Source organism: Ranitomeya variabilis, chromosome 4 (genome assembly GCF_051348905.1).
Source record: "Ranitomeya variabilis isolate aRanVar5 chromosome 4, aRanVar5.hap1, whole genome shotgun sequence".
NCBI lineage: Eukaryota > Metazoa > Chordata > Amphibia > Anura > Dendrobatidae > Ranitomeya > Ranitomeya variabilis.
Genome location: NC_135235.1, coordinates 773,207,403 through 773,234,766, shown reverse-complemented (window position 1 = coordinate 773,234,766; position 27,364 = coordinate 773,207,403). Strand labels below are relative to the sequence as shown.

The 27,364-nt window shown below is 46.9% G+C and overlaps 1 protein-coding gene across 2 annotated transcripts in view; it reads right to left on the bottom strand.

Annotated features, from left to right (window-relative positions):
* Positions 1 to 27,364, bottom strand: part of LOC143766951 (uncharacterized) — a 77,073-nt gene that overhangs the window by 2,462 nt on the left and 47,247 nt on the right. The window lies entirely within an intron of this gene.

Genomic DNA, 27,364 nt, shown 5'->3' with positions numbered 1-27,364 from the left:
CACTCCAGAGCGGAGCGTGCGGCCGCATAGCAATACATGGAGCCGTAGTGTGACTCCGGCCTTATAGTGAGAAGAATCCACTTAATGTGCGGTGTGTGTCTCCTGGAGCACAATCTGGGCAGTATGTGCTGGGTAATAAAATGGCAAATGTGTAATTTTCACTTTCCAACATCCACTGCGTGTTAATTTCCGGAAATTGGTTGTGGATTCAAAATCTTCACTCCTCCAGCACACGCGGTCAATATTGTTGGTACTCCTCGTTTAATGACAGAAAAACCCACAATGGTCACAGAAATAACTTGAATCTGACAAAAGTAATAATAAATCAAAAATCTATGAAAATGAACAAATTAAAGTCAGACATTGCTTTTCAACCATGCTTCAACAGAATTTTTAAAAAAATAAAACTTATGAAATAGGTATGGACAGAAATGATGGGACCCTTAACAACCGCTTCGTGACCTCCAACAGTAGATAAACGTCAGTGCCAGCAGGGTTTTGTGCAGCGCCGACGTTGGTCTACGATCAGCGGTTTTGTGCTCATCGGGACCCCCACGTAACTTATAACAAGGGGATTCCAAAGCACAACACTTCCTGTGACCCCCGACCTCATCGAGTCCTGATTGGTTCAGGTCCTGATGATGTCAGCATTACACCAGGCAATGAGACAAATCACTAGGAAAGTTTGCTGTAACAACTAACTTTCCCGTGCAATCTGCCTCATAAAAACGATGTTTCTCCTCAGATCTGTCAGTGAGAGATTAGAGGAGAAACAGTGTTACAAGTGCTGCTGGCAACAGCTGTGTCAGTCAGCGATTTTGCTATAAAAGTGAAAAAAACAGATAAGGCAGGTTAGGGTTAGTGTTGTGAGTTCCGTTCTCGAACTCCCTCCTGTGGTCATGAATGGTACTTCATTGAGTTCTGTCTGTGAACTCCCTCTGGTGGCTGTGAGTGGAGCTACTAGCCATTGAGGTGTCTTCCTCACCTGCTCCTCATTTGTTGCTAGACTGGCTTCTCTATTTAACTCCACTCAGATCGTTAGTGTATGCCAGCTGTCGATGTCTTAGCCTTGGTTCAGATCTCTCTGGGACCTTTCTGAGGACCTGTCTATTCCAGCAGAAGCTACGTTCATGCTAGATATTAGTTGCTCATTGTTTTCTTGCAAAATTTCTAATCCAGCTTGTTACCATGATATTGTCTTGCTAGCTGGAAGCTCTGGGGGTGCAGAGTGGCACCACCGCACCGTGAGTCGGTGCGGGGGTCTTTTTGCACAGTCTGTGTGGTTATTTGTAGTTTTTTTGTGTTGACCGCAAAGATCCCTTTGCTATCCTCAATCTGTTTAGTTAGACTGGCCTCCTTTGCTGAAACCTATTTCATTCCTGTGTTTGTGTATTCCTCTTAACTCACAGTCAATACTTGTGGGGGGCTGCCTTTACCTTTGGGGAATTTCTCTGAGGCAAGGTGAGGCTTTGTTTCCTATCTTTAGGGGTAGTTAGCTCTTAGGCTGTGAAGAGGCGTCTAGGCAGAGTCAGGTACGCTCCACGGCTATTTCTAGTGTGTGTGATAGGAGTAGGGTTTGCGGTCAGCAGAGTTCCCACTACCCCAGAGCTAGTTCTGATTCCGTGTATAACTATCAGGTCATTCCGGGTGCACCTAACCACCAGGTCCATAACAGTACAGCTGGCCCACAAAGTGTTAATGCATCTCAATAGAGGGAAAAGAGAAGTTCTGAGACCATTTTTTTTTCCCTCTGCAGTGTGTTTTGTCTCTCTTTTCCCCTTAACCTCTGGGTGGTTCAGAACTCAGGTGCAGATATGGACATTCAGGGTCTGTTATCTAGTGTGGATCAACTCACTGCAAGGGTACAAAGCATTCAAAATTATGTGGTTCAGAATCCGATGTTAGAGCCTAGAATACCAATTCCTGATTTGTTTGCTGGGGATAGATCTAAGTTTCTGAGTTTCAAAAATAATTGTAAACTGTTTCTTGCTCTGAAACCCCGCTCTTCTGGTGACCCCATTCAGCAAGTAAAAATCATTATTTCTTTGTTGCGTGGCGACCCTCAAGACTGGGCATTCTTCCTGGTGCCAGGAGATCCTGCATTGTGTAATGTAGATGCGTTTTTTCTGGCGTTGGGATTACTTTATGATGAACCGAATTCTGTGGACCAGGCAGAGAAGATTTTGCTGGCTTTGTGTCAGGGTCAGGATGAAGCGGAGGTTTATTGCCAGAAGTTCAGAAAGTGGTCTGTGCTTACTCAATGGAATGAGTGTGCCCTGGCAGCAATTTTCAGAAAGGGTCTTTCTGAAGCCCTTAAGGATGTTATGGTGGGGTTCCCCACGCCTGCTGGTCTGAAAAAATCAATGTCATTGGCCATACAGATCGATCGGCGTTTACGTGAGCGCAAAACTGTGCACCATTTGGCGGTATCCTCTGAGCAGATGCCTGAGCCTATGCAATGTGATAGGACTTTGACCAGAGCTGAACGGCAAGAACACAGACGTCAGAATGGGCTGTGCTTTTACTGTGGTGACTCCACTCATGCTATCTCGGATTGTCCTAAGCGCACTAAGCGGTTCGCTAGGTCGGTCACCATTGGTACTGTACAGCCTAAATTTCTTTTGTCCATTACTCTGATTTGCTCTTTGTCGTCCTACTCTGTTATGGCATTTCTGGATTCAGGCGCTGCCCTGAATTTGATGGACTTGGAGTTTGCCAGGCGCTGTGGTTTTTTCTTGGGAGCCATTGCAGTATCCTATTCTTTTGAGGGGAATTGATGCTACGCCTTTGGCCAGGAATAAGCCTCAGTACTGGACCCAGTTGACCATGTGCATGGCTCCTGCACACCAGGAGGATATTCGCTTTTTGGTGTTGCATAATCTGCATGATGTGGTCGTGTTGGGTTTGCCATGGCTACAGGTCCATAATCCAGTATTGGATTGGAAATCAATGTCTGTGTCCAGTTGGGGTTGTCAAGGGGTACATGGGGATGTTCCATCGTTGTCAATTTCTTCTTCCACTCCTTCTGAAGTCCCTGAGTTTTTGTCGGATTACCGGGATGTATTTGATGAGCCCAAGTCCAGTGCTCTACCTCCTCATAGGGATTGTGATTGTGCTATTAATTTGATTCCTGGTAGCAAATTCCCTAAGGGACGACTTTTCAATTTGTCTGTGCCAGAACAGGCCGCTATGCGGAGTTATATAAAGGAGTCCTTGGAAAAAGGGCATATTCGCCCGTCGTCGTCACCATTGGGAGCAGGGTTCTTTTTTGTGGCCAAGAAGGATGGTTCTCTGAGACCTTGTATAGATTACCGCCTTCTCAATAAAATCACGGTCAAATTTCAGTACCCTTTGCCTCTACTGTCTGATTTGTTTGCTCGGATTAAGGGGGCTAGTTGGTTCACCAAGATAGATCTTCGAGGGGCGTATAATCTGGTGCGTATTAAACAGGGCGATGAATGGAAAACAGCATTTAATACGCCCGAGGGCCATTTTGAGTACTTGGTAATGCCATTCGGGCTTTCTAATGCCCCCTCTGTGTTTCAGTCCTTTATGCATGACATCTTCCGAAAGTATCTGGATAGATTCATGATTGTATATTTGGATGATATTTTGGTCTTTTCGGACGATTGGGAGTCTCATGTGAAGCAGGTCAGAATGGTGTTCCAGGTCTTTCGTGCTAATGCCTTGTTCGTGAAGGGATCTAAATGTCTCTTTGGAGTTCAGAAGGTTTCCTTTTTGGGCTTCATTTTTTCCCCTTCTACTATCGAGATGGACCCTGTTAAAGTTCAGGCCATTTTTGATTGGACTCAGCCTACATCAGTGAAGAGCCTTCAGAAATTCCTGGGCTTTGCTAATTTTTACCGTCGCTTCATCGCTAATTTTTCTAGTGTTAAACCGTTGACTGATTTGACCAAGAAGGGTGCTGATGTGGTGAATTGGTCCTCTGCGGCCGTTGAAGCTTTTCAGGAGTTGAAACGTTGCTTCTCTTCAGCTCCTGTGTTGTGTCAGCCAGATGTTTCTCTCCCTTTTCAGGTCGAGGTTGATGCTTCTGAGATTGGAGAAGGGGCTGTTCTGTCTCAGAGAAGTTCTGATGGCTCTGTAAAGAAGCCATGTGCTTTCTTTTCTAGAAAGTTTTTGCCTGCTGAGCGTAATTATGATGTTGGCAATCGGGAGTTGTTGGCTATGAAGTGGGCATTCGAGGAGTGGCGACATTGGCTGGAAGGAGCCAAGCATCGCGTGGTGGTCTTGACGGATCACAAGAATCTGACTTATCTCGAGTCTGCCAAGCGGTTGAATCCTAGACAGGCTCGTTGGTCGCTGTTTTTCTCCCGTTTCGATTTTGTGGTTTCATACCTTCCGGGTTCTAAGAATGTGAAGGCTGATGCCCTTTCAAGGAGTTTTGTGCCTGATTCTCCTGGAGTTCCTGAACCGGCTGGTATTTTTAGAGAAGGGGTAGTTCTGTCTGCCATCTCCCCTGATTTGCGGCGAGTGCTGCAGGAGTTCCAGGCTGATAGACCTGACCGTTGTCCAGCGGAGAAACTGTTTGTCCCTGATAAATGGACTAGTAGAGTTATCTCTGAGGTTCATTGTTCGGTGTTGGCTGGTCATCCTGGGATTTTTGGTACCAGAGATTTGGTGGCTAGGTCCTTCTGGTGGCCTTCTTTGTCGCGGGATGTGCGTTCTCTTGTGCAGTCTTGTGGGACTTGTGCTCGGGTTAAGCCCTGCTGTTCTCGTGCCAGTGGGTTACTTTTGCCCTTGCCGGTTCCGAAAAGGCCCTGGACGCATGTTTCCATGGATTTTATTTCAGATCTCCCTGTTTCTCAAAGGATGTCGGTCATCTGGGTGGTTTGTGATCGTTTCTCTAAAATGGTCCATTTGGTACCCTTGCCTAAGTTGCCTTCCTCCTCTGATTTGGTTCCATTATTTTTCCAGCAAGAGGTTCGTTTGCATGGCATTCCGGAGAACATCGTGTCTGACAGAGGTTCCCAGTTTGTTTCAAGGTTTTGGCGGTCCTTTTGTGCTAAGATGGGCATTGATTTGTCTTTTTCTTCGGCCTTCCATCCTCAGACAAATGGCCAAACCGAACGAACCAATCAGACTTTGGAAACATATCTGAGATGCTTTGTTTCTGCGGATCAGGATGATTGGGTGACCTTCTTGCCATTGGCTGAGTTCGCCCTTAATAATCGGGCCAGTTCGGCTACTTTGGTTTCGCCTTTTTTTTGTAATTCTGGTTTTCATCCTCGTTTTTCTTCAGGGCAGGTTGAGCCTTCGGACTGTCCTGGTGTGGATTCTGTGGTGGACAGGTTGCAACAGATTTGGACTCATGTGGTGGACAATTTGACTTTGTCCCAGGAGAAGGCCGCCGTCGCCGGGTTGGTCCCCGACTTCGTGTTGGGGACTTGGTTTGGTTGTCGTCTCGTCATGTTCCTATGAAGGTTTCTTCTCCTAAGTTTAAGCCTCGTTTCATTGGTCCGTATAAGATTTCTGAAATTCTCAATCCTGTGTCATTTCGTTTGGCCCTTCCTGCTTCTTTTGCCATCCATAATGTGTTCCATAGGTCGTTGCTGCGGAGATATATGGCGCCTATGGTTCCCTCCGTTGATCCTCCTGCTCCGGTGCTGGTCGAGGGGGAGTTGGAGTATGTGGTGGAGAAGATCTTGGATTCTCGTATTTCGAGACGGAAACTTCAGTACTTGATCAAATGGAAGGGCTATGGTCAGGAGGATAATTCCTGGGTTGTTGCCTCTGATGTCCATGCTGCTGATTTAGTTCGTGCCTTTCATTTGGCTCGTCCTGATCGGCCTGAGGGCTCTGGTGAGGGTTCGGTGACCCCTCCTCAAGGGGGGGTACTGTTGTGAGTTCCGTTCTCGAACTCCCTTCTGTGGTCATGAATGGTACTTCGGCGAGTTCTGTCTGTGAACTCCCTCTGGTGGCTGTGAGTGGAGCTACTAGCCATTGAGGTGTCTTCCTCACCTGCTCCTCATTTGTTGCCAGACTGGCTTCTCTATTTAACTCCACTCAGATCGTTAGTGTATGCCAGCTGTCGATGTCTTAGCCTTGGTTCAGATCTCTCTGGGACCTTTCTGAGGACCTGTCTATTCCAGCAGAAGCTACGTTCATGCTAGATATTAGTTGCTCATTGTTTTCTTGCTAAATTTCTAATCCAGCTTGTTACCATGATATTGTCTTGCTAGCTGGAAGCTCTGGGGGTGCAGAGTGGCACCACCGCACCGTGAGTCGGTGCGGGGGTCTTTTTGCACAGTCTGTGTGGTTATTTGTAGTTTTTTTGTGTTGACCGCAAAGATCCCTTTGCTATCCTCAATCTGTTTAGTTAGACTGGCCTCCTTTGCTGAAACCTATTTCATTCCTGTGTTTGTGTATTCCTCTTAACTCACAGTCAATACTTGTGGGGGGCTGCCTTTACCTTTGGGGAATTTCTCTGAGGCAAGGTGAGGCTTTGTTTCCTATCTTTAGGGGTAGTTAGCTCTTAGGCTGTGAAGAGGCATCTAGGCAGAGTCAGGTACGCTCCACGGCTATTTCTAGTGTGTGTGATAGGAGTAGGGTTTGCGGTCAGCAGAGTTCCCACTACCCCAGAGCTAGTTCCGATTCCGTGTATAACTATCAGGTCATTCCAGGTGCACCTAACCACCAGGTCCATAACAGGTTAGTGCTATAGTTATGGTTAGGGTTGAGTGACTTTTGCTTTTTTAGGATCGAGTCGGGTTTCGTGAAACCAGACTTCCACGAAAGTCGGATCGTGTGAAATCGGCCGATTATTGTGAAAAGTCGGGGGGCCGTCTGAAACACGAAACCCAAACACGAAACCCAATGCAAGTCAATGGGGAATTTTTTTTTCCTCTCTCTCTCTCTCCTCCGTGCAAAGCATAGGTTGTGTTGGACTGTGGAAATCGCTACATCCCGAACGGTAATATGGCTCTGTGACGCCACAGAAAGCAAGCCGGAAACTATGTCATCACGCTGCCCACACTCCTTCATTGGCTGAAAAAATGGCGGGTAAAGAGTCATACGAAACGCGACTTTGGCGCGAAGATCGCCGACCGCGTGGCCGACGAAACCAGACTTTGCCAAAAGTCGGCGACTTTTGAAAATGACCGATCTGTTTCGCTCAACCCTACTTATGGTTAGTGTTGGGTCAAACGTTAGGGTTACTGTTAAGCTAAAGTTAGGGTTTATTCTAAAGTTAGGGTTACGCTAGAGAATTAAGCTTTTCTCAATTGTCTCGCCAATAATTTAGTCAGATCAGAGTTTTTTAATAGCTTGCTAGAGCATATTGTCCTACAAACAAATTTATATGCGTCCCAATTCATCAGCCAGAATCCACGATCCTAGGTCAAATTCATTGACACCAACTAATGTCCTAGAAATGAAATTTTTTTTTAAGACTTACATTCGCTATGGGGCTTGTTAAAAAAAACGAGTATTCGGTCCTATTGGTCCAGCTGACCTGTTCAAGCCACCCCAATGTTTCCTGGCGTTCTTCCTAGGACCAATTATGAAATGCTCATGAGATTTTGGAATTTTCACGAAAATAGTCAATGCCTGCCCAGAGATGCCCCAGAACATGACAGACTATTCAAAATCAGACCCATCATCGAAGACTTGACAGAAAAGTTCTTAAAGGGAACCTGTCACCCCCCTGGGCCTATTAAGTTAAAAGAGCCACTTTCTGCAGCACTAAGGCTAGGTTCACATTGCGTTATAGCAGCCCATTCAACACATACGTTAAATGGGCTGCTGTAATGCAAGTGCCAACTTTGGCACATCGCTAGCGCAGATAGAGCTAGCAGATGCTCTATCTGCGCTAGCAGTGATGGACCCGGAAATGCTGCAGCCCGCGTCTCAGGGTCTGTCACTCAATCACGGCGCATCCCTAGCGCACGGCCATTGTGGGCATGCGCTAGTGATGCGTCCGACATAGGAAGTAATGGCGGCCTTAACGGACTACGTTACACCGCGTTTATCCCTAATAACGCTGAAATATTCACTTTCATAAATTGCACGCCATACTTGTATTGAGTCCGGGGGGGGGGGTTACGTTTTCTCCCCCTGACTCAGCCGTCCATCATCCCCTCAGTGCAGCAGGAGCCGCCTCCTCTGTGTTTCCTCACGTCACCAACACCCACGCTGTGCTCATTTTTTGGGCATGGGCCGTGCACGGTGCCCTGGAACTCACATCAGCTGATGTACTGACATCGCGCATGCAATTATTAGGGATTGAAAACATCAGAGCCACCTTCACAGAATGTAGCCTTAGTGCTTAGTGCTTAGTGGGGGGGTGGCAGGTTCCCTTTAAAGCTTTACACCCCAACAGAAAACATTTCCATTGATGAGTCCCTTGTAAAATTCAAAGGAAGACTGCACCTCAAGCATTTTATTCCTTCTGAGAGGGCAAGGTTTGGAATAAAGCTCTCTAAAATGTGCGAGAGCTCAACTGGATACCTATCAGCTTTTCACATTTATGAGGGGAAAGATAGTCATCTAAACCCATCAGGATGCCCTACTTATCTGGGGACATCTGGAAAAACCGCTTGGGAGCTGATAACGCCATTTTTACAAAAAGGCTACTGTAACAACCCTGCCGGCATCACTGCATGGCCTTCCATTCCCCACCTGCCTGTTACATCAACTCACTCACCCAGTGCCATGCTGTGAGATCTGTCTGCTGCCTGTTCCATGCAATGTGCTTCATGGCCGCTTGCTTTGTGTACACTTCCTGGCTGTGTGCATAGGGGGGCAGCGCCAGCCACTCCAGATTCTTATTGAGACTGCGTGCACCTCCCTAAGGTGTCCCTGGCCAATGGCCTAGAGGCCTCTGATACTTAAGGCATCCTCACCCATTGGAGGATGCCTGAGCATACAATTTCCCTCAGCACTTGCTGAGCTGCCAGGTCGTGTCTGTTTCCTGTCTCAGAGGGCTGTAATTAGCAGGCCTTCATCTGTGTTCTGTTTGTGTATCCGTGTCTGTTCCTGTCTGAACTCTGGTCTATGTCCGTTCCTGTTCCTCCTTTGTCATTTCCCACTCTGCTGTGTGTACCTCCGCCTTATCTTTCTGCTCTATTCGCCACTGTCTGTGGCTCTGCTTATCTCTGCTCAGTTCTGCCACAACCTGTGGTTCTGTGCCTCTCAGCTTTGCTCTCAGTTGAGCACTCTGTGGATTGGCTCTGCGGCTCCGCTCAGCTCTCGCTCTGCGGCTCCGCTTCTTGCGGTTCTACCTGGCTCCGCTTCTTGCGGTTCTTCATCTCCTACTCTTGGCTCCGCCTCCTGCGTTTCTGCATGTGGCTCCGCCTTCTGCTCTTAGCTCAGCCTTCTCAGCTGTTAGGGCCACCTTCTCTCTCTGCTCCGCCTTCTCTGCTCTTAGTTCCACCTTCTCCGCCTTCTTCTTCTCCCTCTCTGCTCCGCCTTCTCCTTTTCTTCTCTTGCTCCGCCTCCTGTGGTTCTGGTTTTGCATCCGCTCGTGCTTTACCTCTCTTCTGCAACTTGCCGTACAGGTCTCTACCAGTTTGTTGATATTTACCAGTCTGAACAGGTTCTTACCTGTTTCCATACATCCGCCTGTATACCAGTTCCTACCAGAGTATCAGCCCTGTCTGCCAGTACCAGCCGTGCCCGCCTGAGTGCCAGCCGCGCCCGTCTGCCTGCCCGTATCTCCGTCAAGCCAGTCTTCCCGTCAGGGCCTCTGCCATACCCGTCCGTCAGCCAGTGTCACAGCCGTGCCTGCCTGTATCTTGTCCCCGGTGGGATCAGCATCCACAGTCCGACTCCACCCTGGAGTGGTACCTGGTAGCTTCCTATTGCACAAGTCTGACCTCACCATCAGAGGCTCCAGCGAACACCTAGGAAGCTACTTGGTTACGCCCCTTCCAGGGAAGTTCGGTCTGTGGTCCAGTGGGGCCACACCCCCAGGCGCCTGCGCCAACCAGTTTCAGCGCAAGCGTTACAGATTGCTCAGGCCATGGTCCCCGCTGAGTCCCATGAGCCGCTGCTCTTGGAGCAAAATGAACTCTCTTCTAGCCAGTATTGGCCCCCGGAAGGTTTTTATACTCAGTTGAAAGATCTGCCTACACCTACTCCAGGTGGTCAATTCATAGTCTCTGATGAGTTGTATAATTACCTTGCCTATAAAAAAAACTCCTTCCGAAGCCTCCGCCAAGATACTATGGGGATCCAGAGGAGTGCATGGAGTTCCTTTCACATAGTTTGACGTATATGGAATCAAATGCTTCTGAATTTCCTTCTGATCGGTACAGGGTGGGATTCCTGATGTTCTACCTAGCAGGAGATGCATTAAACTGGATTAACCCTCTCTGGGAAGCAAGGGATCCTATCCTCTCAAACCTTGAGGCCTTTCTGATAGCCTTCGTTAAAGCCTTCAAAGCGCCTAAGCCAGCTCCTCCTGCAAAGTCTTCCCTTACAAGATCCCAGAGGCGGTCTAGACGAGCGAATCCCCCAAAGAAACCACCACGTCTGACCAAGTTAGTCCAAAACCCGCCTGTTCCTCTACCTTTTCCAGCAGCTACTCTTGCGAAACCCCAGAAGACTGATAAAAGTGGGCTGGCAAAGCAGCAGCCAGAGTCCAGCCGCAAGAAGGGAACGCGGTATCGCTGTGGTTGCAAGGAACATTCAGACGGTCTCTGCCCTGTAGATCTAAAACTCCAAAACCCTGGACCAGCAGGAGGGGCTGCTCTAGGTGAGAGTACTTCCTCTTCATCAAAATCAAAGACTGTGTGTTTTCTGGGAGCTTCGGCGTGGTAAAATTGCCTGCCATTCGGAGTCGGTGTGTGGTCTCCGTCATATAGCTCCAGAACCCGGTGAGGGCGTTGACAGAAGTTGGTCAAACCCTACTCGAGAGCAGTCTAGTCCTTCAAGGACAACTACAGCGCCAGGTTGGAGTCTTATACTCGAAGAAGTTTGTCTTCCATATGCTGTCTGTTATGCCCATGGGTCATTCTGAGCCTAGGACTCCACCACCCGCTCTGGTCAAGAGTTCCTGCAAAATGCTTTGTTTGAATTTACCCAGTCATGAGAGGTGTCTGGTGTTATGGACCTGGTGGTTAGGAGCACCTGGAATGACCTGATAGTTAAACTAGAAGTAAGGACAAGCTCTGGGGAAGTGGGAACTCTGCTGACCGCAAACCCTACTCCTATCACACACACTAGAAATAGCCGTGGAGTGTACCTAACTCTCCCTAGACGCCTCTTCACAGCCTAAGAGCTAACTACCCCTAAAGATAGAAATAGAAGCCTTACCTTGCCTCAGAGAAATTCCCCAAAGGAAAAGGCAGCCCCCACATATATTGACTGTGAATTAAGAGGAAAGTCACAAACACAGGAATGAAACAGGTTTTAGCAAAGGAAACCAGTCTTCACTAAATAGTCAGAGGATAGAAAAGGGAACTATGCGGTCAGCACAAAAAAACTACAAAAACCACGCAGAGTATGCAAAAAGACCTCCACACCGACTCACGGTGTGGAGGTGCAGCCCTGCACCCCCAGAGCTTCCAGCTAGCAAGGAAATATCATGATAGCAAGCTGGACTAGAATTTAGCAGTAGAAAGAAATATATTCAGGCAGCAGTAACAACAAATGAACTCGCAGGGACTTAGCTTCTGCTGGAGTAGACAGGTCATCAGAGAAGTCCAAGAGAGATCTGAACCAATACTGAGACATTGACAGCTGGCATGAAGTAACGATCAGAGTGGAGTTAAATAGGGAAGCCAGCATAGCAATAAAACGAGAGCAGCTGAGCAAGCCAACCTCAAGGACCAGCAGTACCACTCAAAGCTGTTGTGAATTTGCGTTTTGCTCCCTCTAGTGGTCATTAGTGATTTGACACTGGAGCTTCTGTCTTCTCCTATATGCTCACCTGGGCCGTTAGTTCAGGGGCGTTGCTATATAAGCTCTCTGGACCTTCAGTTCTATGCCTGGCATCGTTGAATTCAGAGCTAATCTGTTGTGCTCTTGTCCTTTGATCCTGGTTCCTGTATTTCAAAGCTAAGTCTGCTTCTTTGCTTTTTGCTTTGGTTTTGTTTTGTATTTTTGTCCAGCTTGTTCCAATCTGTATCCTGACCTTTGCTGGAAGCTCTAGGGGGCTGGTGTTCTCCCCCCGGACCGTTAGACGGTTCGGGGGTTCTTGAATCTCCAGCGTGGATTTTTATAGGGTTTTTGTTGACCAGATAAGTTATCTTGCTTTATTCTGCTATTAGTAAGCTGGCCTCTCTTTGCTGAACCTGGTTCATTTCTGTGTTTGTCATTTCCTCTTACCTCACCGTTATTATTTGTGGGGGGCTTGTATCTTGCTTTGGGGTCCCTTTCTCTGGAGGCAAGAGAGGTCTTTGTTTTCTTCTCCTAGGGGTAGTTAGATTCTCCGGCTGGCGCGAGTCATCTAGCGATCACCGTAGGCATGATCCCCGGCTACTTCTAGTGTTGGCGTTAGGAGTAGCTATTTGGTCAACCCAGTTACCACAGCCCTATGAGCTGGATTTTTGTATCTCGCAGACTTACACGTTCCTCTGAGACCCTGTCCACTGGGGTCATAACAGTATGCCAGGCCAGTATTGAATGTTTGATGCATTGCAGAAGTGGGATTATAAGAAAGAAAATTTTGAGTTTTTTTTTTTTTTCCCCTTTACCTCAGAGTGGCTTAAGCTTGCTGCAGACATGAATGTCCAGACCTTGATTACAAGTGTGGACCAGCTTGCTGCTCGTGTGCAGGGTATACAAGATTATGTTATCAGAAATCCTAGGTCTGAACCCAAGATACCGATTCCTGAACCGTTTTCAGGAGACCGATTTAAGTTTAGGAATTTCAGGGATAATTGTAAATTGTTTTTGTCCCTGAGACCCTGTTCGTCTGGAGACTCTGCTCAACAAGTAAAGATTGTTATTTCATTCTTACGGGGTGACCCTCAAGATTGGGCTTTTTCGTTGGCGCCAGGAGATCCGGCATTGGCTGATATTGATGCGTTTTTTCTGGCGCTCGGTTTACTTTATGAGGAACCCAATCTTGAGATTCAGGCTGAAAAAGCCTTGCTGGCTATGTCTCAGGGCCAGGACGAGGCTGAAGTGTATTGCCAAAAATTTCGGAAATGGTCCGTGCTGACACATTGGAACGAGTGTGCACTGGCTGCTAATTTTAGAAATGGCCTTTCTGAAGCCATTAAGAATGTTATGGTGGGTTTTCCTATTCCCACAGGTCTGAATGATACCATGGCCCTGGCTATTCAAATTGACCGGCGGTTGCGGGAGCGCAAAACCGCAAATTCCCTCAAGGTGTTGTCTGAACGGACACCTGATTTGATGCAATGTGATAGAAAAACCGCAAATTCCCTCATGGTGTTGTCTGAACGGACACCTGATTTGATGCAATGTGATAGAATCCTGACTAGAAATGAGAGGAAAATTCATAGACGCCAGAATGGCTTGTGCTACTACTGTGGTGATTCTACACATGTTATCTCAGCATGCTCTAAACGTATATCTAAGGTTGTTAGTCCTGTCACCATTGGTAATTTGCATCCTAAGTTTATTCTGTCTGTAACTTTGATTTGCTCACTGTCATCTTATCCTGTCATGGCGTTTGTAGATTCAGGTGCTGCCCTGAGTCTTATGGATCTCTCATTTGCTAAGCACTGTGGTTTTATTCTTGAACCATTAGAAAATCCTATACCTCTTAGAGGTATTGATGCTACGCCATTAGCAGAAAATAAACCGCAGTATTGGACACAGGTTACCATGTGCATGACTCCTGAACACCGCGAGGTGATACATTTTCTTGTTTTGCATAAAATGCATGATTTGGTTGTTTTGGGGCTGCCATGGTTACAGACCCATAATCCAGTCCTGGACTGGAAGGCTATGTCAGTGTCAAGTTGGGGCTGTCGTGGTATTCATGAGGATTCCCTGCCTGTGTCTATTGCTTCTTCTACGCCTTCGGAAGTTCCGGAGTATTTGTCTGATTATCAGGATGTCTTTAGCGAGTCCAGGTCCAGTGCATTGCCTCCTCATAGGGAATGTGACTGTGCAATAGATTTGATTCCAGGCAGTAAGTTTCCTAAGGGAAGACTGTTTAATCTGTCGATACCTGAACATACCGCTATGCGTTCATATATCAAGGAGTCTCTGGAGAAAGGACACATCCGTCCGTCTTCTTCCCCTCTTGGTGCGTGATTCTTTTTTGTGGCTAAAAAGGACGGATCTTTGAGGCCTTGTATTGACTATCGGCTTTTAAATAAGATCACTGTCAAATTTCAGTATCCTTTGCCGCTGTTGTCTGACTTGTTTGCCCGGATTAAAGGTGCCAAGTGGTTCACCAAGATAGACCTTCGTGGTGCGTACAACCTTGTGCGCATTAAGCAAGGTGATGAATGGAAAACCGCATTCAATACGCCCGAAGGTCATTTTGAGTACTTGGTGATGCCTTTTGGGCTCTCTAATGCCCCTTCAGTTTTTCAGTCCTTTATGCATGACATTTTTCGGAACTATCTGGATAAATTTTTGATCATTTATCTGGATGATATTCTGTTTTTTTCTGATAATTGGGACTCGCATGTGGAGCAGGTCAGGATGGTCTTTAAAATTTTGCGTGAAAATTCTTTGTTTGTCAAGGGCTCAAAGTGTCTTTTTGGTGTACAGAAGGTTCCCTTTTTGGGGTTCATTTTTTCCCCTTCTGCTGTGGAGATGGACCCAGTCAAGGTCCGAGCTATTCTTGATTGGACTCAGCCCTCGTCAGTTAAGAGTCTTCAGAAGTTCTTAGGTTTCGCTAACTTCTACCGTCGTTTTATCGCTAATTTTTCTAGCATTGTGAAACCTTTGACGGATATGACCAAGAAGGGCTCCGATGTGGCTAATTGGGCTCCTGCTGCCGTGGAGGCTTTCCAGGAGTTGAAACGTCGGTTTACTTCGGCGCCTGTTTTGTGCCAGCCTGATGTCTCGCTTCCCTTTCAGGTTGAGGTGGATGCTTCAGAGATTGGAGCAGGGGCCGTTTTGTCGCAGAGAGGCCCTGGTTGCTCTGTTATGAGACCTTGCGCCTTTTTCTCTAGGAAGTTTTCGCCTGCTGAGCGAAATTATGATGTGGGCAATCGGGAGTTGTTGGCCATGAAATGGGCATTTGAGGAGTGGCGTCATTGGCTCGAGGGTGCTAAGCATCGTGTGGTGGTCTTGACTGATCACAAAAATCTGATGTATCTCGAGTCTGCTAAACGCCTGAATCCTAGACAGGCCCGCTGGTCATTGTTTTTCTCCCGTTTTGACTTCGTTGTCTCGTATTTACCAGGTTCAAAGAATGTGAAGGCCGATGCTCTTTCCAGGAGCTTTGTGCCTGATGCTCCTGGAGTCGCTGAACCTGTTGGTATTCTTAAGGATGGAGTTATCTTGTCAGCTATTTCTCCAGATCTGCGACGTGTGTTGCAGAGATTTCAGGCTGATAGGCCTGATTCTTGTCCACCTGACCGACTGTTTGTGCCTGATAAGTGGACCAGCAGAGTCATTTCCGAGGTTCATTCCTCGGTGTTGGCAGGTCACCCAGGAATTTTTGGCACCAGAGATCTGGTGGCCAGATCCTTTTGGTGGCCTTCCTTGTCAAGGGATGTGCGGTCATTTGTACAGTCCTGTGGGACTTGTGCTCGAGCTAAGCCTTGCTGTTCTCGTGCCAGCGGGTTGCTCTTGCCCTTGCCTGTCCCTAAGAGACCTTGGACACATATCTCCATGGATTTCATTTCTGATCTTCCGGTGTCTCAAGGCATGTCTGTTATCTGGGTGATATGTGATCGCTTCTCCAAGATGGTCCATTTGGTTCCTTTGCCTAAGCTGCTTTCCTCTTCTGATCTGGTTCCTGTGTTTTTCCAGAACGTGGTTCGTTTGCACGGCATCCCTGAGAATATTGTGTCAGACAGAGGATCCCAGTTCGTTTCCAGATTCTGGCGATCCTTTTGTAGTAGGATGGGCATTGATTTGTCGTTTTCGTCTGCTTTCCATCCTCAGACTAATGGACAGACGGAGCGAACTAATCAGACTTTGGAGGCTTATTTGAGGTGTTTTGTCTCTGCTGATCAGGACGATTGGGTGACATTCTTGCCGTTGGCTGAGTTTGCCCTTAATAATCGGGCTAGTTCCGCCACTTTGGTTTCGCCGTTTTTCTGCAACTCTGGTTTCCACCCTCGTTTTTCTTCGGGTCATGTGGAACCTTCTGACTGTCCTGGGGTGGATTCTGTGGTGGATAGGTTGCAGCGGATCTGGAATCTTGTGGTGGACAACTTGAAGTTGTCACAGGAGAGGGCTCAGCGCTTTGCCAACCGCCGCCGCGGTGTGGGTCCCCGACTACGTGTTGGGGATTTGGTGTGGCTTTCTTCCCGCTTTGTTCCAATGAAGGTTTCCTCTCCCAAATTTAAACCTCGTTTTATTGGTCCTTACAAGATATTGGAAATCCTTAATCCTGTATCCTTTCGTCTGGATCTTCCTGTGTCGTTTGCTATCCACAACGTGTTTCATAGGTCCTTGTTGCGGCGGTACGTTGTGCCTGTAGTTCCTTCTGCTGAGCCTCCTGCTCCGGTGTTGGTTGAGGGCGAGTTGGAGTACGTGGTGGAGAAGATCTTGGATTCTCGTCTCTCCAGGCAGAGGCTTCAGTACCTGGTCAAGTGGAAGGGCTATGGTCAGGAAGATAATTCCTGGGTGGTCGCCTCTGATGTTCATGCGGCCGATTTAGTTCGTGCCTTTCACGCCGCTCATCCTGATCGCCCTGGTGGTCGTGGTGAGGGTTCGGTGACCCCTCACTAAGGGGGGGGTACTGTTGTGAATTTGCGTTTTGCTCCCTCTAGTGGTCATTAGTGATTTGACACTGGAGCTTCTGTCTTCTCCTATATGCTCACCTGGGCCGTTAGTTCAGGGGCGTTGCTATATAAGCTCTCTGGACCTTCAGTTCTATGCCTGGCATCGTTGAATTCAGAGCTAATCTGTTGTGCTCTTGTCCTTTGATCCTGGTTCCTGTATTTCAAAGCTAAGTCTGCTTCTTTGCTTTTTGCTTTGGTTTTGTTTTGTATTTTTGTCCAGCTTGTTCCAATCTGTATCCTGACCTTTGCTGGAAGCTCTAGGGGGCTGGTGTTCTCCCCCCGGACCGTTAGACGGTTCGGGGGTTCTTGAATCTCCAGCGTGGATTTTTATAGGGTTTTTGTTGACCAGATAAGTTATCTTGCTTTATTCTGCTATTAGTAAGCTGGCCTCTCTTTGCTGAACCTGGTTCATTTCTGTGTTTGTCATTTCCTCTTACCTCACCGTTATTATTTGTGGGGGGCTTGTATCTTGCTTTGGGGTCCCTTTCTCTGGAGGCAAGAGAGGTCTTTGTTTTCTTCTCCTAGGGGTAGTTAGATTCTCCGGCTGGCGCGAGTCATCTAGCGATCACCGTAGGCATGATCCCCGGCTACTTCTAGTGTTGGCGTTAGGAGTAGCTATTTGGTCAACCCAGTTACCACAGCCCTATGAGCTGGATTTTTGTATCTCGCAGACTTACACGTTCCTCTGAGACCCTGTCCACTGGGGTCATAACACAAAGCCACCAGAGGGAGTCCAAGGACAGAACTCACCGAAGAACCATTCATGACCACAGGAGGGAGTCCGAGAACGGAATTCACAACAGTCTGGTTCCCATGCATCAAAGACAGTCAACTGTGTTGTCTTCTTCAGCTGGTCTGCTTGTCGTCGAGTCAAGGTGTGCTGACGTCACCGAAGATGGGGAAGCGGTGACAATCTCTCCTCACAACTCTAATGACTATTCCAGTAACCTGTTCATGGAAACATCACCCGCCTTTTGGACGTTTTCTTCTGTATAACGGGCAGAAGATGGTTCCTATGTGGGTACCTTCTTCGTCCATATGGCCGGTTGGTGAAGATTCCAAAACAAAAGTTTTTTCTCCTCTCAGTTTTTTCCTGATCCGGTGGAGTGGTTGTTCTCCACCCTCAGCTCCAGTGATTTTTCCTGTGTTCAGTACGCTAGAACATCTCTGCTACCTGAAAATTTGTCTGTGGAAATTGGGCAGAAGATGTATCCTGTGAGTATTCCTTCGGCTTCCATGTGGCCGGCTGGTGAAGATAACAAGTCAGTAGCATCCAAGTCCCTGCTTCTTGTCTACCCAGAGGAAATGGTCCAGTCCATTGAGGAAACTAACCCCATTGGGTACAAAAGACTTTGCTATGTGAGATTTTTGATGAAGCTAACCCTGTTGGGCACAAAGAGACTTTGTCTTCTGAGATTCCTGGTGACCCGTTTGCCTTATCCTACTTTGAAGATGTCATGACTTGGACTGTGAGTCGTTTCTTTCTTCTTCTACAGATCATTCTGGCAGGTTTGAAGAAAAGGGGGCGTAAAGGAGGGGGTACTGTAACAACCCTACCGTCATCACTGCATGGCCTTCCATTCCCCACCTGCCTGTTACATCAACTCACTCACCCAGTGCCATGCGGTGAGATCTGTCTGCTGCCGGTTCCATGCAATGTGCTTCATGGCCGCTTGCTCTGTGTACACTTCCTGGCTGTGTGCATAGGAGGGGCGGCGCCAGCCACTCCAGATTCTTATTGAGAGTGTGTGCACCTCCCTAAGGTGTACCTGGCCAATGGCCTAGAGGCCTCTGATACTTAAGGCATCCTCACCCATTGGAGGATGCCTGAGCATACTATTTCCCTCAGTTAGCACTTGCTACTGAGCTGCCAGGTCGTGTCTGTTTCCTGTCTCAGAGGGCTGCAATTAGCAGGCCTTCATCTGTGTTCTGTTTGTGTATCCGTGTCTGTTCCTGTCTGAACTCTGGTCTATGTCCGTTCCTGTTCCTCCTTTGTCATTTCCCACTCTGCTGTGTGTACCTCTGCCTTATCTTTCTGCTCTATTCGCCACTGTCTGTGCCTCTGCTTCTCTCTGCTCAGTTCTGCCACAACCTGTGGTTCTGTGCCTCTCAGCTTTGCTCTCAGCTCAGCACTCTGTGGCTTTGCTCTGCAGCTCCGCTCAGCTCTCGCTCTGCAGTTCCGCTTCTTGCGGTTCTACCTGGCTCCGCTCCTTGCGGTTCTACATCTCCTACTCTTGGCTCCGCCTCCTGCGTTTCTGCACGTGGCTCCGCCTCCTGCTCTTAGCTCTGCCTTCTCCTTCTCAGCTCTTAGTTCCACCTTCTCCCTCTCTGCTCCACCTTCTTTTGTTCTCTTGCTCTGCCTCCTGTGGTTCTGCTTTGCATCTGCTCTTGCTTTACCTCTCTTCTGCAACTTGCCGTACAGGTCTCTACCAGTTTGTTGATATTCACCAGTCTGAACAGGTTTTTACCTGTTTCCATACATCCGCCTGTATACCAGTTCCTACCAGAGTATCAGCTCTGTCTGCCAGTACCAGCCGTGCCCGCCTGAGTGCCAGCCGCGCCCGTCTGCCTGACTGTATCTCCGTCAAGCCAGTCTGCCCATCAGGGCCTCTGCCATACCCGTCCGTCAGCCAGTGTCACAGCCGTGCCTGCCTGTGTCTTGTCCCCGGTGGGATCAGCATCCACAGTCCGACTCCACCCTGGAGTGGTACCTGGTATCTTCCTATTGCACAAGTCTGGCCTCACCATCAGAGGCTCCAGCGAACACCTAGGAAGCTACTTAGTTACGCCCCTTCCAGGGAAGTTTGGTCTGTGGTCCAGTGGGGCCACACCCCCAGGCACCTTCACCAACCAGTCACGGTGCGAGCGTTACAGCTACAATCTGTATGCTGACAACTACTACACCAGCATACTCTTATTTAAAAGTCTGGTTGAACATAACATTGGGGCTTGTGGGACCATTCGCAAAAACCGTCAGGGGACTCCACAATCATTGGTCAACAAAAACATCTGAAAGGGGCAGTCAGGGGCTTTACGCGATGAAGAGCTGCTTTCCCTTAAGGATAAAAAAAAGATATTTTTATCCTGAGCTCGATCCACACAGGTGCCTTAAAGGCCACTGCAGACCAACCAGGGATCCACTACTCCAAAACCTGTGTCTGTCATTGACTACAACAAATATATGGGGGGGGGGGGGTGGACCTTGCAGACCAGTTTCTACAGCCATACCAGGTATCATGAAAATCATATATCTGGTATAAAAAGTTAGTCATTTATTTGTTTCAGGTGGCCACGTATAATTCTTTTGTGTTATACAAAAAAGCCGGAAATGCAAATACTTTCCTTGATTATCAGGAAAAGGTAATTGAAATTCTTGTTTTTGAAAATGTTGTCCCCGCCAATCCTTTAGAATCAGAAGATGTCAGAAGACTCACTGAGCAACATTTTATTGCACTCATTCCAGCAACTGAAACAAGAAAGAACCCCCAGAGAAGATGTCGTGTTGTTATAGCAGGATCTATTTTATTTTGCCTGCCTCCATTTTGTGTAAAGTTACTAAAGTTCAGATAAACAAGTTGTTATTCACTATTCTTCATGCAGCTGATATTGTTATTTGTAGCAGGGTATGGGGGATGAAATGTCCTTCGTAGATAACGAATAATGTTCTGTGTAGAAAAATATGATTGCGAAAACACAGGGAGACAAGTAGTAAACACTCCGACGCTTAGCCCATATATGGAGAATCCGCTTCCGAGATAAGAATGAATAAAAAGTCTGGGTAAGCTCAATAAACTAGAGATAATTGAGATACATACCAGGGTGTACTGTGTCTTGTCTCTCCAGTGCCATGACGTCATCTCTAAGGTGGACTCATCAGAGAGTAGGTCGAGACCTGCGACAACAATTCTGGCGCCCCCGAACAGGGACCGGAGTTCTTCATCTGAGACTCGGCCGACTCCAGTAATGGACCAGGGGACTTCCCGGGACTAGTGGCATCACACAGCGCTGGGGTAAGAATACTGATTATATTCTGCCTACGTCATTCCACTTGTGGACGGGTCTTCCCCTTCTTCTAGTCGACCAGAATCAGGTAAAATCACAAGTTTCTTCTGCCCGGCTCAGGTACCCTTGAACCCAGATATTGACCCTCATTGTGTGGTTACTGATGACTCCATTGTTAGACTAAAATGATTGACCCCATGATCTTTGTATGGTGTGCTTGTGGAGTGTTTGTTGTTTGTCTGTTCATATACCTGTGTTATCAAACTAGAAAGCAAGCTAATACAGTAACCTGTGAGCACAGTAAACCTATAGTTTAGGACTAACGCAGGAAGACACAGCCTACTCTAGGTGAGGAGGAAAGGTTCATCTGATAAGTTTTTAGCCTGCATGTATACTAGCAATAGAATGGGGAACAAGCGACCTTAAATCTTTAAAGATATACCAGATAAAACACAACTTTTAATAAATATCCTTAAAACCATGAAAAACAACCACAAATACACACAACAAACAACCGTGCTCCCTACCAACAGCCCTATTGCAGCCCCTGATATCCACTACCTATCAGCGGAGGTTGGCACCCTAAGTTATTTTGAGATTGGCGCCCCCGCTCCTCGTAGTCTGTCCCTAAATCTCCTGTTATAGTCTAGGCTGATGTGCCATTAGTACTATCAATCATACAACAGGAAAATAGGTATAGGACAAGGCCAATTATGGCTATAGCTTAGTCAAAAGAGGACTGCAGCAGGGTGGGAGACACAGGTAGAAAAGTGCAAAACAGTGCAAAAAATAGTGCAAAGTGAACATGAAATACCTCACTAGGCTGCTCCCTGCTTTCTCAAAGCCTACCTGTCTGTGGGGGTTGGCACCCTAGTGTACAGCGGAATAGGCGCCCCCACTCCGCGGTGGCTGTCCCTTACGGACCCTAGCAATAGCTAATGAGGCAGGAAAAATAATTGTAAAGCAATGGTGACCATATCAACAAACATATAATATCAAAGAAATTGGTCCACCAAAGCACGCCCAAAATTGATAAGGTATAGCAGCTAGTAAGGAAAGATACTTATGTTTCATGATGTCATAAAGGCGTTATAGGGTATATAGGCGTTGCTATTTAAACTTCCTGGATTCTTAGTCTGGTGCCTGGCATCGTTGTAATCAGTTCATTTCTGTTTGCTCCTGTCTGCTGGTCCTGGTTCTTTGCAAGATAAGCTAAGTCCTGCTTCCTTATTTTTTGTTTATTTGCATTGTTCTTATTTTTGTCCAGCTTGTACAAAATGTGATTCCTGATATTGCTGGATGCTCTAGGGGGCTGATATTCTCCCCCCACACCGTTAGTCAGTTTGGGGGTTCTTGAATATTCAGCGTGGATATTTTGATAGGGTTTTTTGCTGACCGTATAAGTCATCTTCCTATATTCTGCTATTAGTCAGTGGGCCTCTCTTTGCTAAAACCTAGTTCATTCTTACGTTTGTCTTTTCTTCTTACCTCACCGTTATTATTTGTTGGGGGCTTGTATTTAACTTGGGGATCTTTTCTCTGGAGGCAAGAAAGGTCTTATTTTCCCTTATAGGGTTAGTTAGTTCTCTGGCTGGCGCGAGACGTCTAGAATCAACGTAGGTACGTTCCCCGGCTACTGCTAGTTGTTGTGCTAGGATCAGGTATACGGTCAGCCTAGTTACCACTTCCCTATGAGCTGGTTTTTTGTGTTTGCAGACTTCGCTGAAACCTCTGAGACCCTCTGCCATTGGGGTCATAACATGTTCCACGCCATTTATAAACTCGATGACTCTTATAATCGTTAAGATCCCTCTGATACATTTTACTCTTAATCTGGACAATATCCTTCTCCCATTTTTGGAAGTCTAAATCAAAATCAACGTTGAGTTTGGCCATGGCCTCTGCCGTCATTTGTTTGGCAAGGGCCTCCTGAATATTGTCAATCTCATCCTCCATTTCTTTAATCATGGTTTCATTTGACTTAATAAGTAACTGCATGAAGCCCATAGAGCAAGCATTAGCAATCTCCTCCCATTTAAGTTTAAAGTCCTCATTGTCCATATTAAAGGAAGGAAACACTTGAACTCTCAGGCCTCTAGGAATGGGCTATGCGACCCAGTTTGCAGATTTATTGATCATTATTTACAACCACTGGTGGAGACGCTGCCCTCCTACGTCAGGGACACTAACGACGTCCTGCGGAGACTGGATGGCCTTATCCTGGAGCCCGGCATGTTGTTGGTCACGGCGGATGTTGAATCCTTATATACATGCATAGCACACCAACATGGAGTGAGGGCCGTCAAATTTTTCCTGGCCACAAGTAATCTGGATGTCACTCTGCAGTTTTTGATTTTGGAATTATTGCAATTTATTTTGACTCACAACTTTTTTACTTTTAAGGATCGTTTCTTTTTACAGCAACGCGGTACCGCCATGGGCGCCATCCTATGCTAACCTCTTTCTGGGCTTCTGGGAGAGGGAGGTTTTTGGGGATGGCGCATGTGCCGCCTCCCAGGTCATTGGTTGGTACCGCTATATTGATGACCTTTTAATCATTTGGCAGGGTTCAGAGATTGATTTGAAATCTTTTTTTGATTTTCTCAATAACAATGACTATAATATCAAGCTTACTTTTAAATTTCATAAGTATCAGATTGATTTTCTTGACATCCAGATTCTTGTGGGCCGGGATGGCATGGTTCAAACAGATGTATACCGGAAAGAAACTTCGGTTAACGCTTTCCTGCATGCCTCGTCGGCCCATACTCCATCTACGGTTCAGGCAATCCCCGTGGGCCAGTTCCTGCGGATCAGGCGCTTCTGTTCTACTGACGAGCGTTTTGAGGTGCAGGCACTGGACCTTCGTGATCGATTTCGCGCACGGGGGTATAGCCAATGGTGCATTAAAAAAGGTTACTGGGGGCTAAGACATCCGTCTGTGGCAGACTTCTGTCGGGCTCCAGGAGGGTGGAGGGTGAATCAAATCAAGTCAGATTCATCTCCACGTACAACAATAGGTGGAATACGGTCCGTAATATCCTTAACAAGCATTGGTCCATTTTGAAGACCGATTCCTTTTTTGGTGGTGTGCTCCCCGAGAGACCACTGATGACAGCCAGGAGAAGCAATAATTTGAGAGATCTCTTAGTCAGGAGCCATTATGTTTCCACTCCCTCTCTTCCCTTCTACACTGGGAGACCCAAACAGGGATGTTTCCCGTGCGGGTCATGCTTGGCCTGTCGGAATATTGAACGTATATCTGAGTTTGGTTCATCTGATGGTGGGAGGAAATTCAAGATCAGAGAGTATATATCGTGTAGCAGCGACTATGTGGTGTATTACGCCACATATCCCTGCGGCCTAATATACGTAGGCCTTACCTCCAGAGAGTTGCGGGTGAGAACTAGGGAACACGTGAGGGACATAGAAGCGGCTAGGTCAGCTCTTGATGTAGCGTCCCTAAAGACTATTCCCCGCCATTTCAGGTTATGCCATTCCTGTAAATCTGACGGGCTTAAGATTCGGGGCATTGATAGAGTACATGGGGGTGTTAGGGGCGGTGATCTCAAGCATAGGCTAGCCCAGCTTGAGTGCCGCTGGATTATCACGTTGGATACCATAACCCTCCATGGACTCAATGAAAATGTCAGTTTTTCATCATTTCTATAACCGTGTGTGTCTGTTCACAGGTGCCTTTGGCTAATATAGTCTATCTATATACAGCTTTCGATCATCTACCTCTGGAGTCTTTGTTTTTATTCTTTTTAATTATGTGTGTGTTTTGTGTTTTTTATTTTAGTGTATCCGTACTGGATTCATCCTAACTATGCTATACCCCTACTGTGATTAACATTTTTGTGACCAGTGAACTATCTGGGATCAGGACCCTTCACCAGCGTCATTATTAGCAACATGCCGGGAACAGCTTTGGACTAAATGGACTATTGCAATATACAATATCATTATATAGACTACAGTCTTTAAAATTGCATTGATTTCTGATATTATGTTTTCGGTTGCTGCCCTTACCCTTCATGGCTGTATGTTCATTTCCGCCCTTTCGGTGTCTTTCCCCGGGCGCTGTATTGTGCGACGTTGCTGTGGCAACCTTTTTGCTTCAGTATATCACGGCCACTTCCTGCCGCGGGTAGCGCATGCGCGCTGATGTCATCTCTGCCTTCTGTTCACAACGGCGTCTATTGTAAGCGATGAGTGTACTGGTCGTCAAGGGAACCTTTTCCCGATACTCACCGCTGTCCGACGCCTGAAGGGATGATTGGCTATGGTGTACCTCGCCCACATGCGCTCGTTTGACGCGGCTGGAATGAATTTCAGTCCACACTCATGATTGGGTCTTGTTTGTCACAAGGGTGTATATATATATACTTCGGATTGTGCACATTCACACACTGCCCCCTGAGGAAGCAGCAGTGAAACGCGCGTTGGGGCGTCTGTGCAGCGGTGTTTGGCGTCTATGGGTAAGATATGCTTCTACATATATGCACTATTGGCACTTTAAATCTTTGGGGCCTACGCAACCCAGTAATCGTATTATGCGATATACATGTTAGTACTTTGTAGTGGTTCCCAATAATATTAATACCTTGCCCATCCACATCGGGATATGTTATGGTCACTTTTTTTACAATTGTGTTACCCAGCTTTTTCCATATATGGCTGCTGGGACACATATTTTTGATATATTTATAAGTGCCTCCCTTTATGTGGACTGCTCACCTATGCCGGTTTGCATCATTGTCTATTAGACCTATCCAGTATTTTGTATTGTATTGTTTCGTATTATGTGTATTTTCATGCTTTGTTCATTATTTTTGTATTAAAGGTATTTTGTATTAAATTATTTTGGCATTCATGATTTATTTTGTTATGAGGTATTATTTAGGATTTAAAAACTCTTGATTCTGTTATGTGTTTCCTATAGTTGTATGGAGTTTCCTTATAGATATGGTCCCCACATATGGTTGGTTCTGGTATGTTATCACACATCAACTACTCAGTAAACTAACTTTGCCCTGTTCCCTCCTTCCAAATATTACTCTGAATCTGCACCCTACTATTCATCTGTCTCCACACCCTCCATGCACATGATAACTGCACTTGATACTTGACTATTGCACTTAAACCCACAGGCTGATGACCGGATCATGCAGCTTTATATGAAAATCCCTATTTATTATAATTGCCAGACCTGAAATAACAAGCACTTTTCACCTATTGTGTCCCCCCATTTCCTTGTAGATTGTAAGCTTGCGAGCAGGGACCTCACCCCTAATGTCACTGTTTACAATTCCGCAATTTTACAAGACAATTTTACAACTGTCTTAACTTGTCTTGAATTAGTCTGCACATGTCCCTGCTTAATTGTAAAGTGCTGCGGAATATGTTGGCGCTATATAAATAAAAAAATTATTATTAAATTATTATTAAATTATTATGCACAAAGAGTATAGGAGTGATAAGGTTAGAATTTTTTTGTTTGTCATTTCAACTCATTGATGGTGCTGTGTGTCAGGGCTCTTTATATCACTGAAAGCAATTGCAGAGACCTGTGCAAATTAGTTTGGCAGGTGTGTCCAAATAAAGGCAAGACTACTTAAAGGGACACTGTCACCCCCTCCAGCCGTTGTAAACTAAAAGCGCCACCTTGTGCAGCAGTAATGCTGCATTCTAACAAGGTGGCTGTTTTAGTTTGTGGTGCAGTTATAGCCAAAATAAAGCATTTTATAATTTCGCCAAAATACCGGTCTTTAGCCCTGGAGGCAGGTCTTAACCCGTCTGCTGCAACCGCCACACTTCAGACGCTCAAATATTCGGCGCCGGGCGCCGCCCCCTCCGCGCTGTTTTCCACTCAAATCCGGCGCCTGCGCTGTTTAGTACTGGCTGGGGTAGGCGCAGTGAGCTCTGGCCGTCTGACCTCACATGCAGTCTTGCAGACTGCGCCTGTGCGGCCACCCAGCTTGTGAATCCCAGCCCCGCACTGTGTTATGCATTATGCACAGTGCGGGGCTGGGATTTACAAGCTGGGTTGCTGCACAGGGGCAGTCTGCGAGACTGCATCTGAGGTCAGACAGGCAGCAAAAACTGCGCCTGCCCCAGGCAGAACAAAACCGCGCAGGTGCCGGATTTGATTTGAAAACAGCGCGGAGGGGGAGGCGCCCGGCGCCGAAGAAGCCTTGAGTGACGGCAGTGTGGCGTGTGCAGCAGGGGGGGTTAAGACCTGCCTCCAGGGCTAAAGACAGGTATTTTTGCGAAATTATAAAACGCTTTATTTCTGCTTTGACTGCACCAATAACTAAAAGAGCCACCTTGTCAGAATGCAGCATTAATGCTGCACAAGGTGGCTCTTTTAGTTTCTAACGGCTGGAGGGGGGGTGACAGGTTCCCTTTAAGAAGGCTGTTCCACATTATTAAGCAGCCTACATTTTTTGGCAAAATGGGAAAGAAAAAGGATGTGTCGGCTGCTGAGAAGCAACAAATTGTGGAGTATT